This window comes from Canis lupus, chromosome 4, assembly GCF_048164855.1.
Source record: "Canis lupus baileyi chromosome 4, mCanLup2.hap1, whole genome shotgun sequence".
NCBI classification, from domain to species: Eukaryota; Metazoa; Chordata; class Mammalia; order Carnivora; family Canidae; genus Canis; species Canis lupus.
This window is the reverse complement of record NC_132841.1, coordinates 76,795,476-76,823,140: the sequence shown is the minus strand read 5'-3', so window position 1 is coordinate 76,823,140 and position 27,665 is coordinate 76,795,476. Positions and strand designations below refer to the sequence as shown.

Sequence of the window (27,665 nt, the reverse complement as noted above, 5' to 3'; positions counted from 1 at the left end):
GCCATTTTAGAAACTTACCTAATGAACAGACAGATGTTCTGTCAGGATTGAGTCTTTTAGTCACGCAACAGATTAGGGTCTCCTTTTGCTCAATGGTTGACGCCTAAACTGTGTAGAGTATTCAGCTGGCGCACACTGGGACAACCGTTCGGGTTGCTGCCTCTGGCAGCCCCACTCATCATCTTCACGTGGCCAAATCTTATTGGATCTTCAGGGAAAAAGGGCGAGAGTCTATTTTTCCCAGAAGCTTTCCCTGACCTTCATTCAGCTGGCCTGCTCTCGGCTTAGACTTCTCACTGTATGATTCTCTAATAGCCCTTACTTCACCTCAATGCAACTGTAAACGCATCTTTCCCAAAGTCTCTGCATGATCATCTGGGTCTCGCCTATAAGCATCACCTGTGAGCTTCTGGAGAGAGAGGCCTCTGGGTCTTACTTTTACCCCTAAGGCCTAGCACTGTTTTTGACTTTTGGCAAGAACACATTATTCTAGACTACATTTATGTGTTTTTATATTATTCATGTTGGATGTTCGTTTTCTTTACTTATGATCAGATTTCTTTTTGGACCCACATTGTAGGAATACACTTAAGCAGCAAGAAAGTCAGTGCCAGCCTTCCAGACTGTCCAGACCAAAGTGATACACCCAATAGAAGGGTGATATCCCTAGGACAACCTTGGTGACTTTGGCCCAATATGTGAAATAGTTACAGACCCTGTAACTGGTAGGTTTCCCAGTACAACACTTGAGGTTGTTTTTATTTAGGATGTTTTCTTATCTACAAGTTGACATTTGGTCACTCTACACCAAGGCATAGAATCGTTTATAGTTTTTATTTATGTGTTCAGGTTGAAAACTGTGGCCATATATTTTCTCTCTTTTGTGTAGGCTAGTGTGATAAACCTTGATTATCTTTTGGCTTATAATCCACCCATAGTAGTACATCAAACTGAATCTACAAAACAATCTGTGGAACATTCTTGTGTACATGTTTTGTGAGCAAAATAGTTTTTCCCTTAAATTTCTACCCTGGAAATGTGCCTTGAGGTTCTATGACGAAGCTTAATACAAGATTCTACATACCTTGTTATAACCTTGAACATGGCTGCACAAAATAGATTGAATTAAATTCAACTGATTATGTAGTCCTGTTTCATTCCTTAAGTGGCAGTCAATGCATGGGATAGAATCTTCATGAATATTGCTTGGCAATGAAATATGCACTTAGCCCAGCTCTATCTGAGCATGCCAAATGTTTTGTAAAGTTGTGAGATGAAGTGGGAGAGGTTTGGATGATGTTCTTTATACTTTCCCTTTTAATGTGATATCCATCAGCCTGAAGTCAAAGATACATAGAGAATTTTAAACTTATTAATCAATACAATACAATGATTTGTTTTATAGAAGTGGATTTTCTAGACTAGGATAGATATGGTGGTATATCCTATCAAATTTTTCTATTACATCTCAAAACTGTGGGACATTGTAACTTCTGAGGAAGCAGAGTAGAAATTAAGGTTTCAGAAAAATTAAAGCAGTGGCTCCCAAGATTCTTCTCTGCCTCTCAACCATTCTCTTGATTAACACCTTCCAATCAGTAACATCACTCATTAACACAAATAATCTGCACCGCTTAGGGGCAGTCCTCTCCCATACTCACATCCCCAACCTGAGAATGGTTAAGTAGAGAATTAAAGGATTTTCAGGAGTGATTAAGCTAGTGGGGGTAAAGGGGAAGCCAATAAGTAAGCCTATTAACAGAGGAAAGGCGATCAGAAAAGCAAGCTATACTAATTCATGTTCAGCATCCTAAAGATCTGATTACTTCGTACGCTTTCTCACTAAGTGTTTTCAGCCTGTGTTAGGATGCTTTGGGTTATGGGTAAGAGTAAATCCCATTTCAAACTGCATTAAGAAACAAATAAAATTACATTTTACATGACAGCCCATAGGAAAGCAGGCTTCAAGTGACTCACACGCCTAAGTGGTGTGATCAAAAACTCAGGATCTTTCTGTCTCTCCATCCCCCCACCTGAGGCATCAAAATCACTCAACCGGGGATTTTAAAATCTCAGCCTTTAACATGGTTGCTGGTGACAAATGGGACCACATACTTCCTTATTCTTGTGTAGCAGAAGACAGAGAAACCTCTCTCACAATCAAGAATTAAGGGTAATGCCCTTCGGTCTGACAGTCCGATTAAGCCAGTTTAGGTCATGCAACCACTCTTAATACATTAACTGCATGGAAATCCCATATGCTAATTGGCTTTTTAGACTAAAGAGCCATTCTTGGGATCAGCTTCCCTTGATTCCCGTACTATATTATATAAGTGAGCACTTCAATGGGATTCAGTTTCACAAACTATAGCTTTAAAAGTAATAAAATAAATAAGACCAAAATCCACCATTTCAAGAGAGGGTTACCTGCAAAATGGCAATCAGAATGATATTTAAACCATTTGAATGACCTCTATTCCTATCTCAGTTTACTCTGTGCATAAAGCGGGTTTTGGGTGTATTTGATTTGGGAATAGACTAGAAATTCATCACTGTCCAAAAAAGAAAACATTGTTTTCATCTAGCCATTTGAAGCTTAACTAGCTGCAAGGAAAGTATAATTTCATTTTGTTCCTACAGTCTCATTTAGAAAATAATCTTAAGAGATTCAAAAGACATTATGCCATGTGAGCACTTTCTTTCCTCTCCGGGGGCTTGACTCGGACTTTAACTTTTCTAGCATGTTCTGAAGTGTTTTCTAAAGCAACGTTTTTGCCTTTAGCACTGTCCTGACCACTGGAGCTTTAACAAAATTTTTAAAAGTGTTTAAAAATAGCATCACAAAACAATTTTCTTGTCTCTTTATTGCTAAAAATAACCTGAATCCTTCCTTAAGAACCCTTTTTTTTAAGGTTTTATTTGAAAGGCAAATAAGCTGAAATGCAGATGTTTATCTAAATCCAACTCAAAACAGTAAGAAATAATTATAAAACATAAAATGAAAACCCAACAGAGCTCTGCCCCTGTTGTCTGGATAATTTTAGGCAAAAGGTTCTGAGATTGTGTTGTGTTTTTTTTTTTTTCCAAATGCATTAATGTGGATGTGATGTATGCCACACAACAGGATGTTATGAAACATCCTGTAATAAAGTCTAAAGTCTAAAATCTTATATTTTTTTCCTAATCTTATTTGTATTCCCTTAGAGCTGACCTTGCCACAGTGTGAGTCCACCTAACTGCAAATGTTTATGACGAAAATGTTTCACTCTCTTTTCTTCCCCTAGCAATTTGGGGGCAGAATTAAGGGACTAAGACCATAACAGCTTTGTATTTAATCAGGAGATGAGTAATGAATGAAATATCAAGGAAAGGGGGCATCTTTATCTTGGAACCTCTAAGCTGCCCTACTTCTGCGTAACTGAAAGAATCCCAGGTTGACTGTTGGTACGCCAGACAGATAACCCTGTTGGACATTTCTCATAGCACAGTTTCCTCCAATAAAATGAGGATAATGATAGTTTCAAGTCCATAAGGGTGTTGGGAGGAGTTGCCAAGGGAAGGCTGAGAAGAACCACAGCAGAGCGCTCAGCGTGTAGGAGGCGCCCCCCCCCCATGTGTTAGGGGTTTCTGTTGCTGTTACTACTGTTGTTACCACTCTTTCTTCCAAATTTTCAATCAAATCGAGGTTTGGGGGTTATTGTTAACATGCTGCAAGCTATTTTTTTTTTTTCTTAATTTCACTGATTGGAATGAAGCACATTTTTTATGTCACAAATGTAATGTGCCACTGGGGGCAATGTGCCCATAATTCTACGCACTGAATCGTGTTGTGGCTGACACAGTGAATGTGCCAAATGTGTCTTAAATTCGGAATTTCCTCAGAGCCTCTGCAGCATTGTTCCCCAGAAACACCTGCAACCTGAGCTGGGCTCCTCATTCAGGCTGCAAAAGGTGCCAACTAACTAGGGTCCGAAGGAGGCAAGGGGCAGCCCGGGGGGCGCAGTGGTTAGCGCCGCCTGCAGCCCGGGGCGTGACCCTGGAGACCCGGGATCGAGGCCCGCGTCGGGCTCCCTGCATGGGGCCTGCTTCTCCCTCGGCCTGGGTCTCAGACTCTCTCTGGGTCTCTCGTGAATAAATAAATATCTTAAAAAAAAAAAAAAATAGGCGCAGCTTCTCTGGCACCAACATGCGCCGGCCCGCGGGTCTTCCTCTCTCCTGGTCGCCCGCCTGCCCGTGTGAACGCACCGGCGCGGGCACGCGCACACCTTGCACACGCACTTGCACATGCACGCACTTGCATGCACTTGCACACACCTCAGCTCCACCAGCAGAGACCCCTCAGGTACAGCGGTGATAAGGAGGCTCCGGCGGCACCAACTCCCCAAATCCACAGCCGCACGTGGCCCAGCGGCCTGGGAAGGGCCCCGGCACCCCGGCTGGGTGCCTCCGGGAGAGGCCCTGCGCGCCAGCCCCGCCACCCGCGCCCCGGAGAGGCGCCCCAAGCCCCGTAGCCCCCCGGCCGGGCCGCGAGGTCCCCGCGTGGGAGCGGCGCCCTGGGCCCGTGACCGCCGTGACCCCCGGCTCTGGTGCCCCCCCCCCCCGCGCGCTTTGCGTGCCTGGGGGGCTCCCTGGGGAGGGTGCTTGGCGCAGACCCAGGGCCTAGGGCGCGTCCTCGGGGGCCACACGCGAGGCCCCGCCGGAGCTGCTACGGCTCGGCCGGGGTCAGGTCTTTGCACCGGCCTGGTGCCTGGCGGGACCCAGGCTTGCAGCCCCTGTGCACTGTATACATTTGCATGAGCCTTTTTCTTTTCTTTTTTTTTTTTCTTTAAGATTTTATTTATTTATTCATGAGAGAGGCAGAGGGAAAAGCAGGCTCCCTGCAAGGAGCCCGATGGGGGACTCGATCCTGGGACTCCCAGATCTCGCCCTGAGCCGAAGGCAAATAGATGCTCAGCCGCTGAGCCACCCAGGCAGGTGTCCCCATGAGCCTTTTTCATATAAAGTTACTTTTATGTGTATAGATAGAATTATATAACTACAAAAAATTTGCAGAGTTGCTTTGTGTCGTGATAAAGTTAAATCTGCTCAGAACAAAATTATTAGACTTCCAGGAAAAATATATTAATTTCAGATTTTAATTCATGTACATAATTTTTGCAAGGCATATGTGATCAATATGAGATGTTCCAGCATAAAAAGAAAAAAAAAACTACATTACATTAAAATATGTGGGGGAAGTTGAATGGAAATGAATTCATGAAGAGCAATGGTGTAAAATTTCAGACTATTAAGATGATCTTATTCACATATTTTTAAATGAGACATTGTGGCTATTGGATTGCGACTGCATTAAGATTCCACTGGAATCTTTTTTAAGGGATTTGATCGTTTGTTTTAATGTTAATATTCACAATTGGCCAGGAGGTGCATTATTTTTTAACAACAAATTTAGAGTAAAATATTTTGGCCGTAAATGGAAGAAATACATAAATTTTTCAGTATTATTTTCATTGACATGCAAGCAAAAAGTCAGAAGTAGGCTATGGTAGACCACAGAAGACTAATGCGAATGTATTCATGGTACCAGCGTAGCTGACGTGATTTTGCTCCGAGGCTCTGGTTCATCCCTAAATTCATCAGTTGGGACATCTCAGAAGCCGACATTAAGATTTCCCAGAAATATAATCCGGGTAACTCTGCACCAAGCCCAGGATAATTCCTTTGCAGTCATTCCCCTAACATGAGTGGGGAAAACATAAGGCCCACAGGTCCCTCCAGGCAAGTTTCCAGTTGTAAGGTCTCCTGAAAATATATCGCTCAAAAATAAGAATAGACGAAGACACACACAGAGCCAGATGAGTCTCATTCTCTATTTCTCTACCTCTATAATGATACGGTTTTACTAATAGCACAGTCAACTTACATTCCTAAACACCATACTTAAAATTCTAGTTTTCAACCTATGAATTCAAATGTTTTACATCTTTTTTCCTAAAAATGAGCAGCTCCATGTAGTATGTTAGTATATGGGGGACTGTATCAGATATCACCCAGGTACCACTTCACATCTGGTTGGCTTCACCTGTCTCTCATTCCAGCCACTGCCATGATGACCAGCTCTTCACAGGTTCTGACACACTTCTGCAGGTGCAACCTGATGGTGCTTTATGTCGGACCTGGGTCATGCACACCTTGCCTTCCACCCCGGGGCTTCTCTGTTGATGGCACAGAGCGAGACACCACAGGAACTTGTTTCATGCTAAAACCATATACAATCCTGAAGTGCTGGCAGTTTGTCCCATGATGCATTTCATAGGGTTTCTAGGATGATTTCATGAAGTGGTAGCCAACTTAATAACACTTCCTTGAACTGGTTCTCCTTCTTTCTTGCTTTGCTGCCCCAAAATTCTCTTTGGGAAAACACTCCCCAATAAGGTATTTGCATATGAAAAATAAATGAGGGAGTTACAAGTCTAAAATCAATGCTACCGGTTGGCTGGAGCTATTTTTCTAGCCCAAGTATGTGCTCCTGAACACCTCCCCTCACTATTCCCAGCTTGTATTCTTCTGATATTCATATTCACTCATTCATGTATTCATTCTTATTTTCAGCAAGTACTGATTGCTTGCTTACGAAATGCTAATTACAGCAGATACAATGGTGAACATAATTCCTGTTGCCATCACTGAGAACTTTGTCTCAAAAAGGACTGATAGGGTCTACTTTGAACGCATCCTTAAATCTAAAAACACAGATGCAAGCTACTTGCCGGCTGGACAGTGGATGGTGGGAAAGGTCATTAGAATGCAAACAGTGAACGTGCAGAACGAAGGCTGCAATATACCATCGCAAAATCTCCCAAGCAGTACACGTCGCAGATATTCAGAGGTGGGACAGATACATTTTACGGTAAAAATGAAAGAGTAAAATTTGAGACCACGTCTCCAGGCCACACATAGGGGAATAGCTATTGGGGTCCCCCATCCTGTGTGGAGTATAGGCAGAAAAGAGAGGTGCTGCTTAGCTCCTGGGTGAAGGGCTCTGGAGAGTGGGTGTTGATTTGGGGGGTAAAGGGAAAACAGCAGGCTGTAAAGTGAAAGAAGCCCAGCCTGAGCAGTAAGCTGCTGCTTAAACAGACTTACGCAGAATGTGATTGTATGTCTTTTTAACAGCCTCTAAAAGTCTCTTTTTAAAGCCTTTTCGGAAGTAGTTTCCTCTTTTCCTGTTGTACTGTCAGTTGGCAGATGCCTCTGGAAAGGGGGATCTGCTTTCCAAAAGGCTCTTAAAGAATGTTGGTTAAAAATTACTTTTAAAGCTATCTGCTGGAGAGCACCTTGCCCTCTTCCTCCCGCCTGCACTGGCATCTTTCATTTTTTCCCGACCCTAACTGATGTGCCAGTTACTTTCTCAGAAACCTCCCTCCTTGGCTGACACTTGTGCTGACATAACATCCTGTCCTGGCAGGCAACTGCCAATTCTCATTGGAAAATGATTGCTAAACATTCCTGGGTTCTGGAACAGCTCAAGGGGCTAGGGCCCATCTTTAATGGACCATGGCTTACCAGAGGGTGCCTTGAGGATGATAAAGGTGCACAGAGGAATTTGTGCCAGAAAGAAAGAAAAAGAAAGAAGAAAGAAGAAAGAAAGAAAGAAAGGAAGAAAGGAAGAAAGGAAGAAAGAGAAAAAAGAAGAAAAGAAAGAAAAGAAAAGAAAAGAAAAGAAAGAAGAAAAGAAAAGAAAAAAAGAAAGAAAAGAAAAGAAAGAAAAGAAAAGAAAAGAAAAGAGAAAAGAAAAGAAAAAAGAGAAAAGAAAGAAAGAACTGGTCAGGAGGCATGTAAAAAGCCAAATGCACTGGGCAATGTTGATGATTTGAGAAACAGGTCATGGGGACATGTCAAACAACTAAACCATTCTTGTTTTCAACATTTTTCAGGATTAAATTCTGCTGCCATTTTCATACATCCTAAGGGGAACAAAATATCATCCATATATTTTTAAAAGGCATTAATTAAGTTTAGCTCTGACACCCAGGAGTAATGGTCCCTGACCTGAGCCCCGACCTCCAACTAGAGATTTCAGATGAGGCTAATGGTTGTTGCACAATCAGATCTGTGTCACGTATTGAATATAGGTCAAAGGATGACTACTCCCTGCAGAAAACAAAAATAACCTTTCTAAGACACCATTTCATATTAGCATAGACACATATGCTCAGGATCAGAAAGAAATTGTGTTATATCTAAAAGAAATCACGTTGAAAGAAAATTACATTTGAAGCTAAAGCATTTGGCAATGGAACTACATTTCTGTAAGCTTTTATTTACTGATTACAGAGGAGTCCTGACCTGAAATTAATGAAAAATGTGAACATATCCTAGTAAAGTTTTAGGAACTCCTATGAACTACCAACTTTAAATGATTTTATACTATGACTTTCCTTTTCTTAGTTTCAGAATGTCTAGTTTCAAAAAGTTTGAAATTTGGGGTTACCTGGATGGTTCAATAGGTTAAGCTGATGCTTGATCTCAACTCATGTCGTGATCTCAGGGTCGTGAGTTCATGCCCCACATGTGGCTTCACGTTGGGCGTGGAGGCTACTTAAAAAAAAATAAAAAGTTGGACATTTTAATGTAAAAAGCATTACAATTCATATTAACTGACTCATGAAATCTAATAGAAATGAATCGTCACAATATGAATTATTAGATTTGGTTTTTTTTTTATCTAGTTCCTACAATTGAAATTACAGTCCCACTGATAAAGAGATATCTTACCCAATTTAGGACAAATTGGCAAAAAGGAGAACAAGAAACTCCTTTCTACTATAACTCTCTCAGAATACTCTTCTGAATGATGTCTATCCTTAACTTTAATATATTTTAACTATAATCACAAAAAAGTTGTTCAGTAAGCACAAATCAAACTGCTTAATGATGCATTCTTTATATAATACTTTTTTACTGAAAATATTCAGTGAAGTTTTTTTTTTTTTTTTAAAGATTTATTTACTTACTTACTTACTTATTTGAGAGAACAAGAAAGAGAGAGAGAGAATCTTAAGCAAACTGCTCTGAGCATGGAGCCCGACTCGGGGCTCAGTTTCACGACCCTGAGATGACTTGAGCCAAAAACCAAAAGTCAGACGTTTAACCGACTGTGCCACTCAGGCACCCCTGAATCCTTAAATCCTTTAAATATATTTATATGTTTATATATTTATATTTAAATATAAATATCACACAGAATTAGATCTATAGTTCTTGAATTATAATAAACTTTTATGGATGTGAATATTATCCAACTCATGTTTCAATATACTTCCTACACTGGCTCCCTGAAATAATGTAAAACATTCTTTGTTAGTAAAAACATGCTTTTAAGAAGACAGTGAAAGTGATAGACTTGGGGGAAACCATCAATATTTAGGTAATAGAAAATGTAAAACCAAATAGCTTGGGGCCAATTCAGTTCTACTATGTAAAATCATGCTGATTGGAGCAAATCAATGCTTTGAAGACTTAGTCTAATATACTATAGCTCTAATAAAGTTAGGTAAATTGTGAATTCTGTGTATGGTGTATAGAGGACACGTGACTCATTCCAAAACAGTGATTTTAATGCTTCACGTCTCAACTGAAGAGCATTGTCGTATGGAAGCAGTTTCAGGTGGTGATCAAGTCAGAACCTTATCTGGATTCTCACCAGTCATGTGACCTTGACTAAATCAATCACAATCATTTTTCATCTATATCCTACCTCTTTATATTATCATGAGGATTAAGTGAGATGTATTATAAAGCCATCACACAATCCTTGGCTCACAGTAGGTACTCCATAAATCTTGGCCATTTTGATTAATATTATTATTATATTTTTATTATTGCATATTATATGCAAATAAAATTGTGATTTCTGAATCCTCCAAATCCCAATTTGATGGTGGAGGAAGAAGTTCCACATGAGGACCAAGAGACAGATGACTTTAAAAGCTGTTTTTCCTGATAATGACTATACTTTAAAACACAATTCCCAGTGTAAAACAGGAGGCAAGCTTTTGATTTTTTCAAAATCTCTGCCTTCCTACACCAGGGATGTGTGGATTTTACATGATTGCAAATTCTACCCGATAGTCTACTATATTTTTTAAATCACTTATTTATGCAAACATTCAGTACATTTTTAGAACTTAAAATATATCATCTGACATTTTTTTTAAACTTAAGGTTTTTAAAAAATAAATGAGACAGTTTCTGGGCTTAAGACAGTTTCTAATGCCTTATTTTGTTGATTCAGTCGTACAAAACCATTACAGTAAATCTCTTGGGAAAAAATATGTTGTTGCTCTAATACAAGGTTTGCAATCTGTAGCTTGGTTCGAATCCAGCCACTGCCAGTTTGTGTATGTCCTGCAAGCTAAGAACATTTTTCACATTTTTAAATGGTTGAAAAAAATCTATAGAATAGTATTTCATGACAAATATATAAAATTCAAATGTCAGTGTCCATAAGTAAAATTTTATTGGAACAGATTGTTTGAGTATTATCTATGGCTGCTTTCACACTACAATAGCAGAGTTGAGTAGTTACCGCAGAATCCGTGGATAGTCCACAAAGCCTAAAAAAGGGCCAGAGAGCAATTCTCATTAGCAAGCCCTGCTACCAAAAAAAAAAAAAAAAAAAGTTGTTGAAGCAACATCCAACTCAGGAACAGGTTTTTTTCTTTGGTTTTTTTTTTTTTTTTTGAAGATGTATTTACTTGAGAGAGAGTGTGCATGAGCAGGGGAAGGAGCAAAAGGAGAGGAAGGGAGGAAGCAGACTCCCGGTTGGGCGAGGAGTCCAATGCAGGGCTCTAAGCCACGACCCTGAGACCTTGACCTGAGCTGAAACCAAGAATCTGACACTCAACCGACTGAGCCACTCAGGTTCTTCGGAAACAGGTTTTAGACCATAAATTCATTTGGAAGTCGGTTGTCCATGAGAATTAAATAATAAATGGCAATTTGATTCCTGGGCTAACCCACAAATGCTGATTAACTTAAAATGTATTTTAACTTTATTTAAGATCCTGAGTTATGAAGTCTGGAAATAGGTAGCCATAAGTTGCAGAGAAGATCTTTTCCTGACTGAAAACATGCAGCTCTTCTCGCTGGGTGCTCCCACAGTCTTTGAGCAGAGGGACCTGATATTGGTATTTTTTATCTTCCTCACAATATTCAGCCAAGAGCACTTTTAAGTGCATACTGCATACTTGTTAAATGAGGTGAGATCCACTAATTCTATGCTAATGTATGTTAAATAGTCAAGATAACCTCAATTATGTATAGTCCCCTCTTTGTCTCTTATTATTAGGCACAATTTTTATAAATTTTGGATTTTTTTAAAGCACGGTCATTTTAACTTTAATACCGAGAGCAACTTTTCAATGTTTTTATTTCAAACCACAGTGAAAAATACATTTTATATATTGACCTAATGCACATATTCCTATATATATTTATAACTTAAAAGTTTTCTGCATGCATAGTTGTCTGTTCTATTATATTCTACTCCATTTAATTATTTTTAAATTCTCATCAGACTTACTAAATTGGTTTCATGACTGACTAATGGGTCAGAATCCACGGTTTGAAAAGCTGAGTCTACAGTATTTCAAAATAAATAGCTGAATACTCACAAGTGAATTGAATGAATCAGTTCTTTGAGAACTGTTAATTGAGCACCATAATAATTGCCTGGACCAGACACATGCCAGACACTGAGATATTATGATCAAAAAGATGTCCTTCCTCACCTCAAAGGGCTGAATGTTTGGTTAGGAAGGTAACCAGTAAAGAATAAATGATTTGGAGTTGGAACACTGCTCAGTTTAACCAGGATATATCCAGATTACAGCATCAAATTCCCAGAAGCAAGTAAAGAAACCCAACTCCCAGGCCCAGCTTTGCTTCTATTTCGCTAATATTTTAATTAACTGGATTTAGGACATGACTTCCTGTTCTGCTATTTAGATGGATCTAATCACTCCCCCAAAATTTAAACCAGCTTTTGAAAGCAGAAAAAACTTTAAGATCTATTTAGCTTAAATATAGACATAATTTGAGTGTAAGTATAGATGATACTGGAACAAGCATTTAGAAGTTTGTTTGCATCAGTAGCAGAGAAGGCATTTGTTTTTCCCATCATCATTAAACTCTTTTAAGTTCGTTTTTATAACCAAATTATGAAAAATAATAATATTATTATTATTATACATTCAAAATTGCAGAGCATTTGTAATTGTGGAAATACTAACTTGAAATATACCTGCAATATCTTTTTGTAACCATTACTATTTTAAGTTTAATTATACTATATTATCCAATGATGCAATTAGACATTTTATAAGCAGAAAAACTCACACAAAAAAAGCAAAAAAAAGGTACACAATACTCAATTGTTGCATTTGAAATCCTAGCTAAAAGAAAACTATATCTGAAAGAGGTTTATCTCACATGTCTTAAAGATTTATAGTTAATTAAAGAAAAACATGGGTAGGTAATTCCAAATGCACTGCAGCTTCATCCATTTAACAAAGAACCTATTTTACTGATATAAATTGTAGATGTAAGAAAACAGAGGGGTTTTTTTGTTGTTGTTGTTGTTCTAAAGACATTACACTCACTCCCATTTTCAGAAACTCCTAACTATGTGCTTCCCACTCTTCCCCATCTTACTTAGGCCCCAGAAGTAGGCACGAGGCTCCTTGGGATTAGCCCCACATCTAGTCTGTCAGAGTCCAGTCACATCTGCTTCCCAGATATGCCCAGAATCCTTCTCCTTTTCTCTCTCTCCCTCCGCTACCGGAACCCAAATCCAAACCACCATTTCTTCTTGCCCAGACTACCACAGAAACAAGCAAACTTGTCCCTCTGAGTTCTCTCTCCTACTTCTGTGAAATCAGGCTCTACATACAGAAACTTCTGTAAAATTTAAAACAGAACATGTTAAACATACTGCTTCCAAAGCTCCAGTGGTTCCCGCTGCACTTACCTGCTCTCCTTTTCCACCACCACCTCTTTTCTTGTACACTGCACTTCAATCACATTTCACTTCTTTTTCTTCCCCAAATGGGATGGTTAATTTCATGTATGCGATGGTTAATTTTATGTCATATTTCCTAACCAAACCCATGACTCTGAATTTTCTATGAAAGCGATTTTTAGATGAGATGGCCTTTTAAGTTGGTGGACTTTGAGTAAAGCAGATTACCCTCCACCAGGTGGGTGGGCCTCATCCAATCACTCGAAGGCCTTAAGAGAACAAAAACTAATACATGCATCTGCTCCCAGCAAAAGGTAACTTGCCAGCAGATGGTCTTCGGACATGCACTGCAGCTCCTCCAGAGTCTCCAGGCTGTCAGCCTACCCCAGATTTTGGATTCACTAGGTTAAAAAAATAAATCTAGAGATGATGATAACTAGCTAGCTAGCTAGATATCCCATTGGCTCTTTCTTTCTGGAGAATCCTGACTAACACATCAAACACCAAACCTTTTCTCCCTATAATACCTTCGACACCTATAATACTAGAACACCTTTTCTCACGAGAACACCTTTGCTCTTGCTGTTCTTTGTCTCTGGAACTCTCTTCCCAGGCTCAACATATAACTGCCTCCTCATTCATGTCTCAGCGTAACATAGCTCTCCAAGACACTCCATTATATCACCTCTTTTCATTTCCTCTCTAGTACTGAAATGATCCTTACTCATTTGTTTGCTTGTATATCATCTATTTCTCCCTGACTGATTCTATTCTGTCAAGGAAAACACCTGTTACATCTTGTTCCCTGTTGGGTCCCCGGCACTTAGAACAATGCCTGGGACATAGTAAGCGTGCTGTATTTATTGAGTAAATGAGTGAACAAATTAATAAAGAAAGCATCCTTGTTAAAGTTCAAATTGCTTTCTTGGCACCGTTGATCAAGCATCAGGTTCTATTTAGTCCAGGAGGTCATTCTGCATCTAGAGTCCACATAATGAAGTAGAAAACTAATTAAATATCTCATGAAAAAGTTGTAGTTCGTCTGTTAATTTTCACACATCGTTGTAGTACTTAAGTCTTAAATGGGAAAACTCAACTCTATGCCAAACTTGTCCTAAATCTCTCTTTTTTTTTTTTTTTGGCATAGTTTCATCTAATAAATCTGATTAAATTGAGTCAATAATTTTATTCTTCCTTTGTAAACTTCCACAACTAAAAGCAGTTCTTTATATTTCCCATGGCAAATCACTCCTACTGGAGAGCACTAAAGGGTCTTGTCAGAGTGTGGACCTAGTACCAAAGACTGAAATCACTAATTTCTTTTTTTTCTTTTTTGAATTAATGAGATGGTATTTCCTATATTGCCAAAACGAAAGCAAATACTGATTTTTTTTTTTAAAGCATGAGAACTCAGGAAGCAGGACCAACTCCAGCAGATATGCTAAATCATTTTACAAGTGTTTAGAATATTTTTGCTTTATAAATATATTCCACCACACACCTTGGATCTCGTATCTTATCAACTTAATGTAGTTGATTACTGTGAGGGTGGCCAAATTCTCAAATCATTCATTTATTCCTTCATCTGTTCATTTGTTGCATTATAAAGCACCGCTGAGTATCAGGTAGTGAGCTAGGTGAGAAGTATACCTTGGTGAATAAAATAGACATAGTCCTTGACCTTCAGAAACTTACACTGTAAAAAAAAAAAAAAAAAAAAGAAACTTACACTGTGATAGAGGAAAGAAAATACAAATGAATACATAATTTGACATATAGACATGTTATTTAAGTACTATAATATGTGCTATGAAGGAGACAGACTTGGGTGGGATGATAGAGAATACAGTCTGATTGGAAAGTTACGAAAGTCTTCTTTGAAAATCTCTTTGATAGTTTATTCCCCACCCTGAAGAATAAAGAGAAGGAAGCCAAGAGAAAAGAGGGTGGGGAGATGGAGATGGAGAAAGGGTACCAGGAAGAGAGGGCAGTATGGGTAAGGACTAAAGGGACAAATATGTTTGATCCAGCTTAGGAATCGAAGGGGTCTTTTTCCATGGGACATCATCCTTAAAATCATCATGATTTTTCTCTTTCCTTTAATTTTCGGGAAGATCTTTGCCTATATTACCCTACCCTGGACACAAGGTATGAAGGCTGGTGTGGGAAACATGTAAATAAAAACCATGTAAGGCAGCCTGGGTGGCTCAGAGGTTTAGCTCTGCCTTCGGTCCAGGGCGTGATCCTGGAGACCCAGGATCGAGTCCTACGTCAGGCTCCCTGCATGGAGCCTGCTTCTCCCTCTGCCTGTGTCTCTGCCTCTCTCTCTCTCTCTCTCTCTCTCTCTCTGTCTCTCATGAATAAATAAATAAAATCTTAAAAAAAAAAAACCCAACCATGTAGTTTGCCATGTAAATTGAATCTCTTCAACAAAATTCAGTTTACTAGATGTCTTGGTTGTCCATCCTGCAAGCATAGCCTGGCTGTGCTTTGAGGAAGCCCTTTGTCAATGGCAACAATTCAGTTTGTCCCCGGCCACTCTTCACTCCCTAGTCAAGCATTCCAACTCACTGCCAGAACCCTTTAGGAAGTAAACACTTCCGACTGGAGGGGTTGCATCAATAGTTCTCTTCCTTACATACCAATAGTGTTGATTGTGGCACACTTTTAGAAGCCAAAGTCAGAAACCTATTATTGGTCTTGCACTCAGCCCACTTGCATTTCAGATGATCTGAAATCAGCTTTAATTCTATTCTGAAAGAATTAAGGTATCACACCTCCAAGTCATAGAATCTTAGAATTCAGTGAGAATGGTCCTCCAGACTTTTAGAAAATTCATCTCACTAATTAATACTTTACCTTTTTGAATGTATTTTTATTGACCTTTATTGAACATTTTATTAAATATACCTGAGAGAAGGCTGCCATCAAAGATTGGTGACTCACAGAAGGAACTGGAAGAAATCAAAAGACCCAATCTAGTGTAGTAACAGAACTTGATGACTGTGTGCCATCTTGCATTTGATTTCTTCTACTCCTCATTTGTTCATTGTAAAATACAGTATGTCATATCTCTTATGAAAAGTATGAGTTAACAGATTCGGGCATGTTAATCAACCTGAATGTTTGAGGTGTTTAAGGGGAGGGATGTGAAGGAAAGGCAGCATGATGTAGTAGGAAAAGCTTGGGTTGTAGAGGATTATACGACAGTTAAGCCTCCGACTTGGCCATTATTAGTTTGAGTCTTTGAGATAAATAGTTCCTCAAGTTCTTTAAACTTAACTTTTTTTCATCTATAAAAATAGGGACCAAAAGTTCTATCTTTGTTGTATGGAGTATATGAGAAGCCGTATGCAAGACCATCAGGGACACTTGCTCTCAAAAAGTAAGCTCTCAGTATATTTTACTTTGCCTTTCTTTTACCTATTAACATTTTCAGTAAAACTATGAAATATCTTTCTCATTGTATTTTTAGGAATAGGAAAAACTTCCCAAATCAGATTTTCTATCTCTATTTTAAGAGAAATAAATTTTGGGCAGCCCGGGTGGCTCAGCGGTTTAGCGCCACCTTCAGCCTAGGGCATGATCCTGGAGACCCGGGATCGAGTCCCACATCAGGCTCCCTGCATGGAGCTTGCTTTGCCCTCTGCCTGTGTCTCTGCCTCTCTCTCTCTCATTCTGTCTCTCATGAATATATAAAATATTTTTTAAAAAGAGAGAGAAATAAATCTTAAAATGACCCAAATAACTTTTTTTTTGGACAGAAATATACACTGCTGTTTTAATATTTGAAATATATAGCTTCTGATATATGATATACAGTACAACCAAACTGATACCACGCGAACATTCTTTAAAACCAATTTTCCTTACTCTGAGAATGCAATCCCACCATCTTGTAAAAGTGATTGATACAAATATAAAAGTTAGGCCTGCACATAAATCAGACAGAGCAAATTAGATGTAAGTATCTCAAGTCCCTTATTCTTCTATTTGTCACACATATCAAACTTTATGAATTTGTATTTTGTCTGGGATAATGCTACAGAACGTCTTTTAATTAAAAAAATTTCCAAAAGAGTCTATTAGGTTGAGGTTAACATGAAAGTGTTTTCTTCTGATGACTCAAACATCAATACCATAAGAATCACCTCTTGGGTGCCAAGTTCAACGCTAAGACTTTAGTACACTTTTATCTTACTTAATCCTCTCAATATTTATAAGGTATAAATATATAAGTATTTAGATTTCTCATCATCTGTACAATAATGAGAAAATTGAGATGCAAAGAAGAAACTTACTTAAGGTGGAACAATTAGTTAATGAAGGTGTTATAACTTAAAGTCTACTTACTTCCACATAACCTCTAATCATTAATTGCACATGGCAAAAATAAAATTAAGCCAATCTAATATAAATTGACGCCATCTTCTGTTTTTAGTAGTTTTAGTAAATTAACCTGATTAGGGGATCCCTGGGTGGCTCAGCGGTTTAGCGCCTGCCTTTGGCCCAGGGCGCGATCCTGGAGTCTCGGGATCGAGTCCTGCGTCGGGCTCCTGGCATGGAGCCTGCTTCTCCCTCTGCCTGTGTCTCTGTCTGTTTCTCTCTCTATCATAAATAAATAAAAATAAATCTTAAAAAAAAATTAACCTGATTAATGTCATGATCATTACTTATTTTGAGAGACTATATCATTTTGTGAAGTCCTTTTTTTTTTTTTATAAGAAAGAGAGAGAGAGAGTGTGTGTGAGCAAGCAGGGGTAGGGGCAGAGAATCCCAAGCAAGCTCCATGCCCAGCAGAGAGCCTGATGCTGGGCTCGATCTCACAACCCTGAGATCGTGACCTGAGCCAAAATCAAGAGTCAGACACTTAACCGACTAAGCCACCCAAATGCCCTACAAAGTCTTCATTTTTTTTTTTTAGATAAAATCTTTTGTCCTTCTGCGACAGCTTCAACTCAATCTCTCACTCTTTCACTCCCTCTTTCTCTCTCTCTCTCTCTCTCTCTCTCTCACACACACACACACACACACACACACACACAGCTTTCTTTTTACCAATCTCTTCACTCCTTCTATCTATATAGTGTTTTTCAGTACCTGAGGAAAAATATCCCCCATTTTCTTTCCCAGTTGACTTTTCTGCAAGCTCATTGATGCCATCTTCATCTTTTGAGTAGTGGAGATTTGTTTAGAAGCCCTTTTGAAAATGAACCAGAATTTAAGGACATAGTTTCATAGTAGAGGATAAAAGTTGCTCTTAAGGCTTCCTTGATGTATTTTCATCTCCCTTTCTTTAACTGCTTTGCTCACATTGCTCTAACTTACTATTTATTTCTCCTTGAAGAATTTGTTGTCACAAAAATTAATTACTTTGCTGCTAATAAAATTAGGATTTCAGAAAAACGGAAGCTTTGTAACATTATCCCTCCTTCTGGGAAACATACTTGTGCTCTCTAATGTGGAACTTAGGAGTTTTATAAATCCAGTACTTTGTTTAAATAGTTTAATGAGATTCTTATTTTATTCTTTTTTGTAATTATTTGTAGAATGTGCGGCTCCCGGTGATTTAATTCTTAAAAAACTAATTAGTGTGCTATGGAATGATTTGTCTTTCGTTAATTTCCATTAACATTACATTTTGGTTTTGGTGGTATATGTTGCATTGGGTTCCCTGTGGGTCTCACTGGATGAAATGCATATTTAACAGTGTCCAGTATAATGATTCATAATGAATGAATGAGTCATAAGGAAAAAGAATAGATATTTTGATGAGCCTTTCATTTAGAAGGCTGACATTTGAAACCCTATAAAGAAGTTACAAATGTATTTTCTGAAATAATTATTTTTTAAAACTATATGTAGTCTCCTGTTAAGAAACACTTCAGTGATGCTTGGAGAGGGATCTACCCATAATGTAATGGTGGTGATGGTAGTGGTGATGACTACTAATGAAAACAAATGCCAACATTTACTAATTGCTTCTGTGGGCCGGACATCACAACATTATCTTGTTTAATCCTCACATCAACCTGTTAGACATATATGATCATTGTCTCCATTTCACAAATGAGAGAGCTTAAACTTTGAGAGGTTCAGCAAATTCTCTAAAGTCACATAGATAGCTAGTGGCAGAGTGAAAGTTTCCAGAGACAAACTTTCAACCAATTTTGCTAGTATTTTCAGTCTTCATGAATATAAGAAGTTATCTCATGACATTTATATTGCATTGTAGTTCTCTGTATTGTTTAGCTCATAATTTTAAGGCAGTGGTTCTCAAGGGGGAGGAGAGTGGGCTTTGCCCTCCAGGTGACGTTTGGCAATGTCTGGAGGCGTTTGGACTACGCAACTAGAAGGTCCAGCTGGCACCTAGTGAGTAGAAGCCAGGGATACAGTTAAACAGCCTGCCTTTCACAGGACAGCCCCCACAACAAAGAATTGCCTGCCCCAAAAGTTAGCAGTGCTGAGGTTGTAAAATCCTGTTTTAAGGAGCTGCCCAGTGAAGGGTTTTCTGGTAATCATGTCTTTATATGGCTTGATTTCTGTTCTGTTCTGTTTTAATCCGTAAATGACTCTGTATCTTGTATTTGTAGGAGAGACTGATAACACAAATGTAGAAGGCTTACATCATCCCTTAGAATCATGGAGAGTAGAAGTAATGTAGCCTTCAGGCTTGATACTACTGTTGCTATAGACACAACATGAGAGCCCATTCTAGACATACACTGTCCGACTATGTTATATATTCAGGTGCTCATGATGGCATTGCATGGCAGGTATGATTTTCCCCATGTTGGATATACGGAACCTGTACAGGGGTTAAGTTACTCTGCTAAAGTCGTATAAGCTCGTAAGTAGATGGACCAGGATTCACATCTCAGATACCAACTCTGTTCACTATATTCCAGATATGTTAGCAAGAGAAATGCCGAGCTCTTGAGTTCTGCCCTAATTCTTTACTATACTAAGGTGGGATTTTTTTTTTTCTCAAATAAACACTAACACTTTTCAGTTTAGAGATACTTGAGTAGCCCACTGGACATAAGAATTTGAGAAGAAATCTTCTCGTTTCACCAAAAAAATACACTCTGCTATCTCAAAAACAGCATATAAAGATAGAGTGTTTAGAATGGCGTATGAATGATCATCTCTTCTCATCAGATGCTTCCCTTCCTGGGAAAAGAAACCAAGGCAACAGAGAGGTTGTGCAACTTGATTCTGCTCACACAGCAAGTTAGGGGAAGTGTGTGCCCGAGCCCAGCTCACCTACCTCCAGTCTCTTTTTGCTTTTTCCTGCATATGCCCACCTCCTTGACTTGCTCCCCCTGCAGTGGGGCTGATGGTAGGAGACCTGTTGGTTTGTCCTCCTCTTGAACTGGTAAAATGCTTTTACAAACTAGGGACACAAACTCATTATCTTCATTATTTTCATAAATTGTGTAGGACCACAAACATGTTGCAGAAAATTAGTCCTTTGAAGAAGAAAGATGACAACGGTAAATTCCCACAATCCTAATTATTATGCAGTCAAATCACTCCATAAAACTAATTAAGGATTTTGCAGTATTGTATGCTCCTCAGAATCAAATGTGAAGAAATATGATCTCATGACTTTCATAAGAAAATGGTAAGTCTGTTCAAACTACATAATTTCAAAGCCTAAAAAGTCCTCCTCCTGGGAAACTGTGCCTGTTCTCCCAACAGAGCATATTACCTGCAGACACGTTTCCCTTAAAGCAAGACTCCCCAGTCTTCAAAGTTCACAATCTGTCTATGTAGGGGGTCTGCTAACTCAGAAAATAGTGGAGGTTTCTTCTAGTCCTTTCCATCTTCATCTCCTTTCTTAAACTAAATTGAGCAAGAGATGAGGAAAGAGAAATATGAAGGGGGCACCCACCACCCATCAGATCACATTTCGAAACCTCCCTCATGCTTTACATCACTCCATGGTGACCAAGGAAGATAATCTATTGGAGTTTGGGAAGAAGATATTTGAACTTCTGTATTAATTATTTTTGTCACATATACTTTCAATTTATATTTTTTGTTTGCTCAATACCATATACTGTATGCTAGTACAGAAGTACATAGATTGTGTGTGTGTGTGTGTGTGTGTGTGTGTGTGTGTGTGTGTTTGGAGGCTATGTGCTTTACAATTTTTGGAAGTTGCCATTCTATGTGTTAAGGAACAGGAGCATTTTCTCTTTCCCAAGGTTCTAGAATGCAGACCAGACCCCCTCCCTGCCCCAACAGAACATCAGAAGTCAACACCTTAGTTCCTTCACCTCTTGCTAAACCTCAAAGGCTGAGGCTTCCTCCAGAATTTACATCTCTGTGGCTTCCGACCCCAACTTTATTTTTTTTAAAGGCAAGTATAGGTCCCATCCCAGCCACAAGATGTGGTTATACTTCTCAGACACTCCTTACCTATCAACTGCTCTGCCTCCATGACCCATCCACCTCCCGAGGTAAGGGACTCAAGCTAAGCCACCCTCCATCTAGATAAGCAAAGCTTGACAGCCCCAGAAAAGATAGGAATCCTGCATTCGTTGCCTATTGCTGCTGTGACAAATATTATCACAACTCAGTGGCTTAAAACAATACGAGCTTATTATATTACAATTTCGAAGATCAGAAATTTCCCTGGACTGAAGTCATGTCAGTAAGGCTGGGTTTCTTTTGGAGACTAGGAGACAATTCGCTTCCTCAACTCTTCAACTTCTAGAGGTCACCAGCATTCCTTGGCTCAGAGCTCCTTCCTCTAACTTAAAAGCCTTCAGTGTAGCACCTTCAAAATTCTCTAACTTTTGACTCTCTGTCACGTCCCCCCTGCCCTCCTGTCTCCCCCTTATAAGGACCCTTGTGATTACATTGGACCCATCCAGATAATCTCCCTATCTCGGGATCCTTAACTTAACCACATCTGCAAAGTCTCTTTGCCACATAAGCAACATATTCACAGGTTCTGAGGATTGGAAAGTGAAACCGTTGGGGGCCATGATTCTGCCAACATAGATTCTCTCTCTGCCAGGACTCATGAGTTGAATCAGCTAAAGAAGGAAGCACCATTCACCTTGATCCCAAACTGGGAGGAATGGAAAAAAGTATAATCCCAGAGTTAGAGAAACCTCGATTCCCACCCCAGTTTTGCTAATAACAAAGCTGTATGATCTTAAGCATGTTATTTAATCTCTTTGTAATTGTTTCTTTGCCTGTATCATGGAGAAAACCAGACCTCGACTAGGGCATTAAAATGCAGAAGGACCTAATGATAGACCTTTAGGTGTTCTGTGCATTCTGATGTTATAGCTCCAGTCTCACGTAATGCTAACTAGCAATTGTATGGCATTTCCAAATCATCTTTCTTAACCCACACAACAATCCATGAACTCTACTCCATCTCCAAAACTGGAATCTAAGGAAGGTTCAGGGTCTTACTCAGTGAAAAAGGAAGAAGTGTCAAGGCAGGAACTGAAAACCAACCATTTTCACTCCCAAGTCCTGTGTTTTTCTATTCTATATAGCATACTTCTTGTTCTCTACTTCTGGTCATCTGGTTAGAGATTAGATATTTGGCCAAAATAGATTGGTGTATGGCAAGTGGGGCATATTGCCCAGTATCTTTGGGAAGTTTGTGGAAAAGCAAAACAGATGAGAAACTGTGGGCTCAGGAAAATATTTTCTCTCTGGAGCTGTTAGGCATTTGTAACAAGTTGTTAAGGCAGCTTGGCTCTTATGAGTGTATGGCTGGTGCCAATTTGGAAGCTTTTATAGGTCTCTAGTTCCCCTGATATTATTGGCTAAACCAATAAGTGTGGTTAATTTTTGATGTAAAAAGAATCAACTCTCAAAATACTTGTGAGAATTAAAGAAACTCCAGAGTTTCACCTAAGGATTTCTTAGTGAAAGAATTAACTATGAGAAAGAAACTTAATTGCCTACCACCATCTTAGTAATGGCATAATTATTTCCCGGTACTTAATGTTACAGAAAATAAAGAGAAGTTTTTATTTGTTTTTGTCGTTTTGTTCCTAGTAGATATTTTAAGGCGCAGTGTAACTATGGCCTGATGCTTTTTGCCCTCGGTGACGTAAGATGTTTTGCTATCCATTCTCCTGGCTGGTGATTAACAGGCCCTTGACTTGGATCCTGGTATGACAATTAGGATTGAGTGGTGTCATCTGTTTCATAATTAAAATCTATCTTCCATATCCTTTGAATACTGTATTGGAGTTTAATTGACTGATGCTATATCTCTGATGCCACTGTGGCTTGTCTCCACAACAAAGTCAAGATAACAGTCATCTCACTCATTGCAGAATAGCCCAGTTGAAAAGAATTTGCTTTTTCTCTCACACAGAAAGCACTAAAGTCCCAATGTAGAAGCAGTGGTTACAAAGCCTAGGGCCTCTGTAGTCCTCCAAGTCCTCATTCAGGGTAACATTTAGACTCTCCATTGCAAATTAAAAGATCAACTCAACATATGTAGAGAGAAAGTCCTGTCTGACCATTTGATAATGTCTCCAAGAAGACGTAGGGAATGTGCCTGTGGGATGTCGGATATTGTGTAAACAGATTGTGCACAGGCTTGTCTGTGTAGCCATCACAGACAGAGAAAATCTCCAAAAAGCCTGGCTCATTTCCACTCACTTGCCAGAGAAACATTCTCTGTGCGTATGTATTAAACTCTTTGCGTTAAATACCGTTAAAATACACTTCCAATTTATTTTTTAAGAAAGACTACAGAAGCATTAGGCTTGCTCGACAGGCATGCTGTCTTGTTTCATTTTCAAGCAGGCAACACAAGGTGGTTAAGACATGAGGTAATGTACTTATGGAAACAAGAGGAGAAACTTATAGGCAAAGCAAAAAGAAACAAATGCTCCATGAGAAATTGAAATTATTTAAAAAAAAAAAAAGATTTAAGAAACCATCTGCAGGATAATCCTGATTCTGTTCCCAAGTAGCACAACAGATCCTTTCAGTTTAGTCAAAATCAGGATGTTTGAGATGTATACAAAAGTAGCTTAACAATATAGTTAGCATACCATTCAGGTAAAAATGTTATACATTAATTAATGGAGAAACAACTGTAGGAAATTTCAGGAACTATGAATGAAAAGATTGATATGAATCTCTGTATGAAATGCTTAAAGCCACATTAAGACAAACTTCAAAATTTAAGATCTAAGCATATAGAGAATATGCTAGAAGCATGATATGTTCTTTGTAATTTATTTCTAATCACATGATTATATTTTAATTATAGTTTTCATTTGTTGAAAGTATTCTAATGAATATTTTCCTTTTCTTCTGGGTAATAGTCTCTATTGCCTTATTTTCATCTTTCGATGATAGCCTATGGTGATTTAAGGGCCAAATGTTCAAAAAGTTTTAGTAGTTTACTCGTGATGCAATAAAAATTAAAATCCATGCATAAAATTGATATTTTAGGTAAATCATTGTGTATCTATGCAGTGGTTTAGAAATAAGGAGAGAGAGAGAAAGAGAGGCCTGGAGCCTGCCAGACTGCGTCATTGGATTTGGAGAATTTCTTATCTTTTCAGTATCCTTAATAATTGGCTGCTCCTTTGGTCCAGAATTCCCATAAATCATATTCAAAGCAATCCCCACTTTGTTTTGAATATTGTGTGTGTGCTTCCTTTGTAGCTGAACTACTAACAAAGAGAGACAAAGGGGCATTATCATGTCCAGTTTTAGAACTCTGCCCTCAAGGGAAGAACATTTGGGCAGAAAGGAGTGGCAGTAGGCCTACCATAATTATATATATATATATTTTTTAAGATTTCATTTATTTATCATGAGAGACGCAGAGAGAGAGAGGCAGAGACACAGGCAGAGGGAGAAGCAGGCTCCCTGTTGGGAGCCCCATGCGGGACTCGATCCCAAGGCCCCAGGATCATGGCCTGAGCTGAAGGCAGATGCTCATCCGCTGAGTCACCCAGGCATCCCAAGCCTGCCATAATTATATATATTTTTTAATCACCCTGATTTGTTTCTCTCGTTCTACAGGAATTCTTTTGTATCTTCCTATTCTTGACCTCTATGTCAAATGACTTTTCCACAGCTTAGACATTACCATTTAGCTTCTACTTCTGGTCTCCCACTACTTTGTTTCCAACTCTTTAATTAGAAATGGTTAATTTGACTCCGTGTCTTAAGGCAAGGAGAAAATGAGTCTTAAACAGTATTAAGCTCCCATAAATATTTCACTTTATGCTAATTCCTGTGCTTCTAGCTGAGCTGTTTGAAGTTCTCAAAAAAGTGTTTCTGTTCCCCTCAATTAAATACATAACTGGAAAACAGTAAAAATAATTATCAGTTTTATTACCTGGCCCTTTTTCCCCCCAAACTTCAACTCTGGACGCACACATTTTTCCTTCCACCATGAATGTCACCCAAGCCCAGCGTCATGGGCACCAGGTTGCAGGCCTGAAGAAACTAAGACGCCGGCTTTGCAGAGATCTTGGAGCTCCCTCAGGTGGGCACATGTTTAATGCACCCTTACCCTCTAGAAAACCTGTTTGGCTGCACCTTCTGGTCAAGCCAGAAACATGGAACTGCCCCAGTTTAGAAGCAGAAGAAGTTTCCACTTTAAGCTTGAAATATTCTACAAATAAAGTTTGAACTAGTTTGCCAACTATATGAACACGAGTGGCCAATGAGGAAATATCAAATCAAGCTCTTTCACTCTTGATTTTGCCTGTGGGAGTGTAAATTGGAATTAATAGTTACAATATATTCTACTTATTTGGATAAAATGTCAGCTGTTGAGGAAATTATCAGAGTAATCCTGAATATTGCAGTCATGCGATTGCTACATACACTATGTGCCAGGCACTGTTTTAAGAGCTTTACATATATTAGTTCATTTAATTCTCACCACATCCCTCTGAAGCAGGTCCTTTAATAATCTCTATGGTACAGATGTGCAAACAAAGGCACAAAGAAGTTAAATCAAAGATCACAGAGCCAGAACACAGAAGAGACAGGACGCAAATCCAGGCAACCCAAAGTCCACTATGCCATCCTCCTAACATGAAACGAACAGATGAAAATACACATACATGCATACGTAGATATATTTATGTATACACGTGCACACACATATATGCACATGCTGCACACACATTTAAATACATATACACAAACATACAGAGACTATATTTTATCGAATATTTTTTAATTTATTCATTTGAGAGAGAGAGAGTGAGAGCATGAGCAGGGTGGGGCGGGGAAGGTCAGAGGGAGAGGGAGAAGTAGGCGCCCCACTGAGCAAGGCGCCCAATGTGTGACTCGATCCCAGGACCCCAGGATCGTGACCTGAGCTGAAGGCGGATGCTTAACTGACTGAGCCACCCAGGCACCTCAAGAGACTGTATATTTTAAGGAGTATATTTTATATGAAAAAAATGTAATCTTTTAAAGTATAAAAGCTAAGAGAGGAGAAATGTGTTGTAAAATTATCAAACTCTGCTTATCCTGTTTCCTTATTATTACTTATTGTTACTCATTATAGTTTCTGGTTATCTCACCTTCTAGTGACCTTGTTTTATTAAGATTTTGGAAGTTTGTTTCCTCCTCTGGCCATGGCAGTTGCTGTTTGCTCTACAAGAAACTTCCACCAGTTTTTCCCATGAGTGGCTCATCATGATTCCAGTTTCTTCACAAAGAGGCCCTCCTTGCTCTTGTGAAATAGTCACCCTTCACTGTCTATAACTCAGTATCTCTTTTATTCTGTCCGTTTTATCTCTATGGGTCTTATCAATGGTTCAAAATGTGTTATTTACCTCCATCCACTTGTTCATAGTCTGTCTCCTACACCAGAATGTAAACCCCACAAGGTTGGACTTTGTGTCTACACGGGCATAATAGAACTCAAAAATAATTCTCAATAAATGATTGGATTATAAAATTCAATTTTGATGGCTTTTAGGTAAATGGGAAATTATGGTGATAGTCAATATCTCAAAACCTCCTTTTTGTAATGCTATTCTTTCTATGTGTGTGCTTAATAAATATTTTGAGAGAATATTATATTTTAAAGTCTAGATGTAGGGGAGGGGCACCTGGGTGGCTCAGTGGCTGAGTGTCTCCCTTGGCTCAGGTCATGATTCCAGGGTCCTGGGATTGAGTCCTGCAGGGGGCTCCCTGCGGGGAGCCTGCTTCTCCCTCTGTGTCTCTGCCTCTCTCTCTCTGTGTCTCTCATGAATAAATAAATAAAATCTTTAAAAAAATAAAATAAAATAAATAGAGTCTAGAAAAGTATAAGCCTCCAATCTAATAATAATTATATTTAAGAGTATATTTTTGTTCTTTGTTAATGTTACCTTGTCTGATGTTGTAACAAAAACTTATGATACGTTAGGTTTCTAAATACACACAAAGATTATACTAAAATAATACCAGAAAAGGAAATGCTTTAATTTTATGTTTCTATACACTGGGAGAAAACTCGAGGGCTGTGTCTATATTTTTTAATGGATTGTGTAATGACTTCAGAGTCTTATCACATATATTGATTGTATATGTGTCTGCTAATTACGTCTTTAAACTTAGTAAAACTATTACAGGTTGAGAATGGGAAAGTATCCACAGAGTAATGACACCAAATAATAGGAGC

At 38.9% G+C, this 27,665-nt stretch overlaps 1 protein-coding gene and 1 long non-coding RNA gene across 2 annotated transcripts in view; one reads left to right on the top strand and one right to left on the bottom strand.

Annotated features, from left to right (window-relative positions):
- Positions 1-27,665, top strand: part of CDH6 (cadherin 6) — a 123,528-nt gene that overhangs the window by 12,397 nt on the left and 83,466 nt on the right. The gene's annotated exons all lie outside the window — the stretch shown is intronic.
- Positions 5,122-8,714, bottom strand: LOC140632704 (uncharacterized). The gene is made up of 2 exons (XR_012030350.1): positions 8,492-8,714; positions 5,122-5,802 (listed from the first exon to the last, which is right to left on the bottom strand). It is a non-coding gene; the product is annotated as an uncharacterized lncRNA (long non-coding RNA).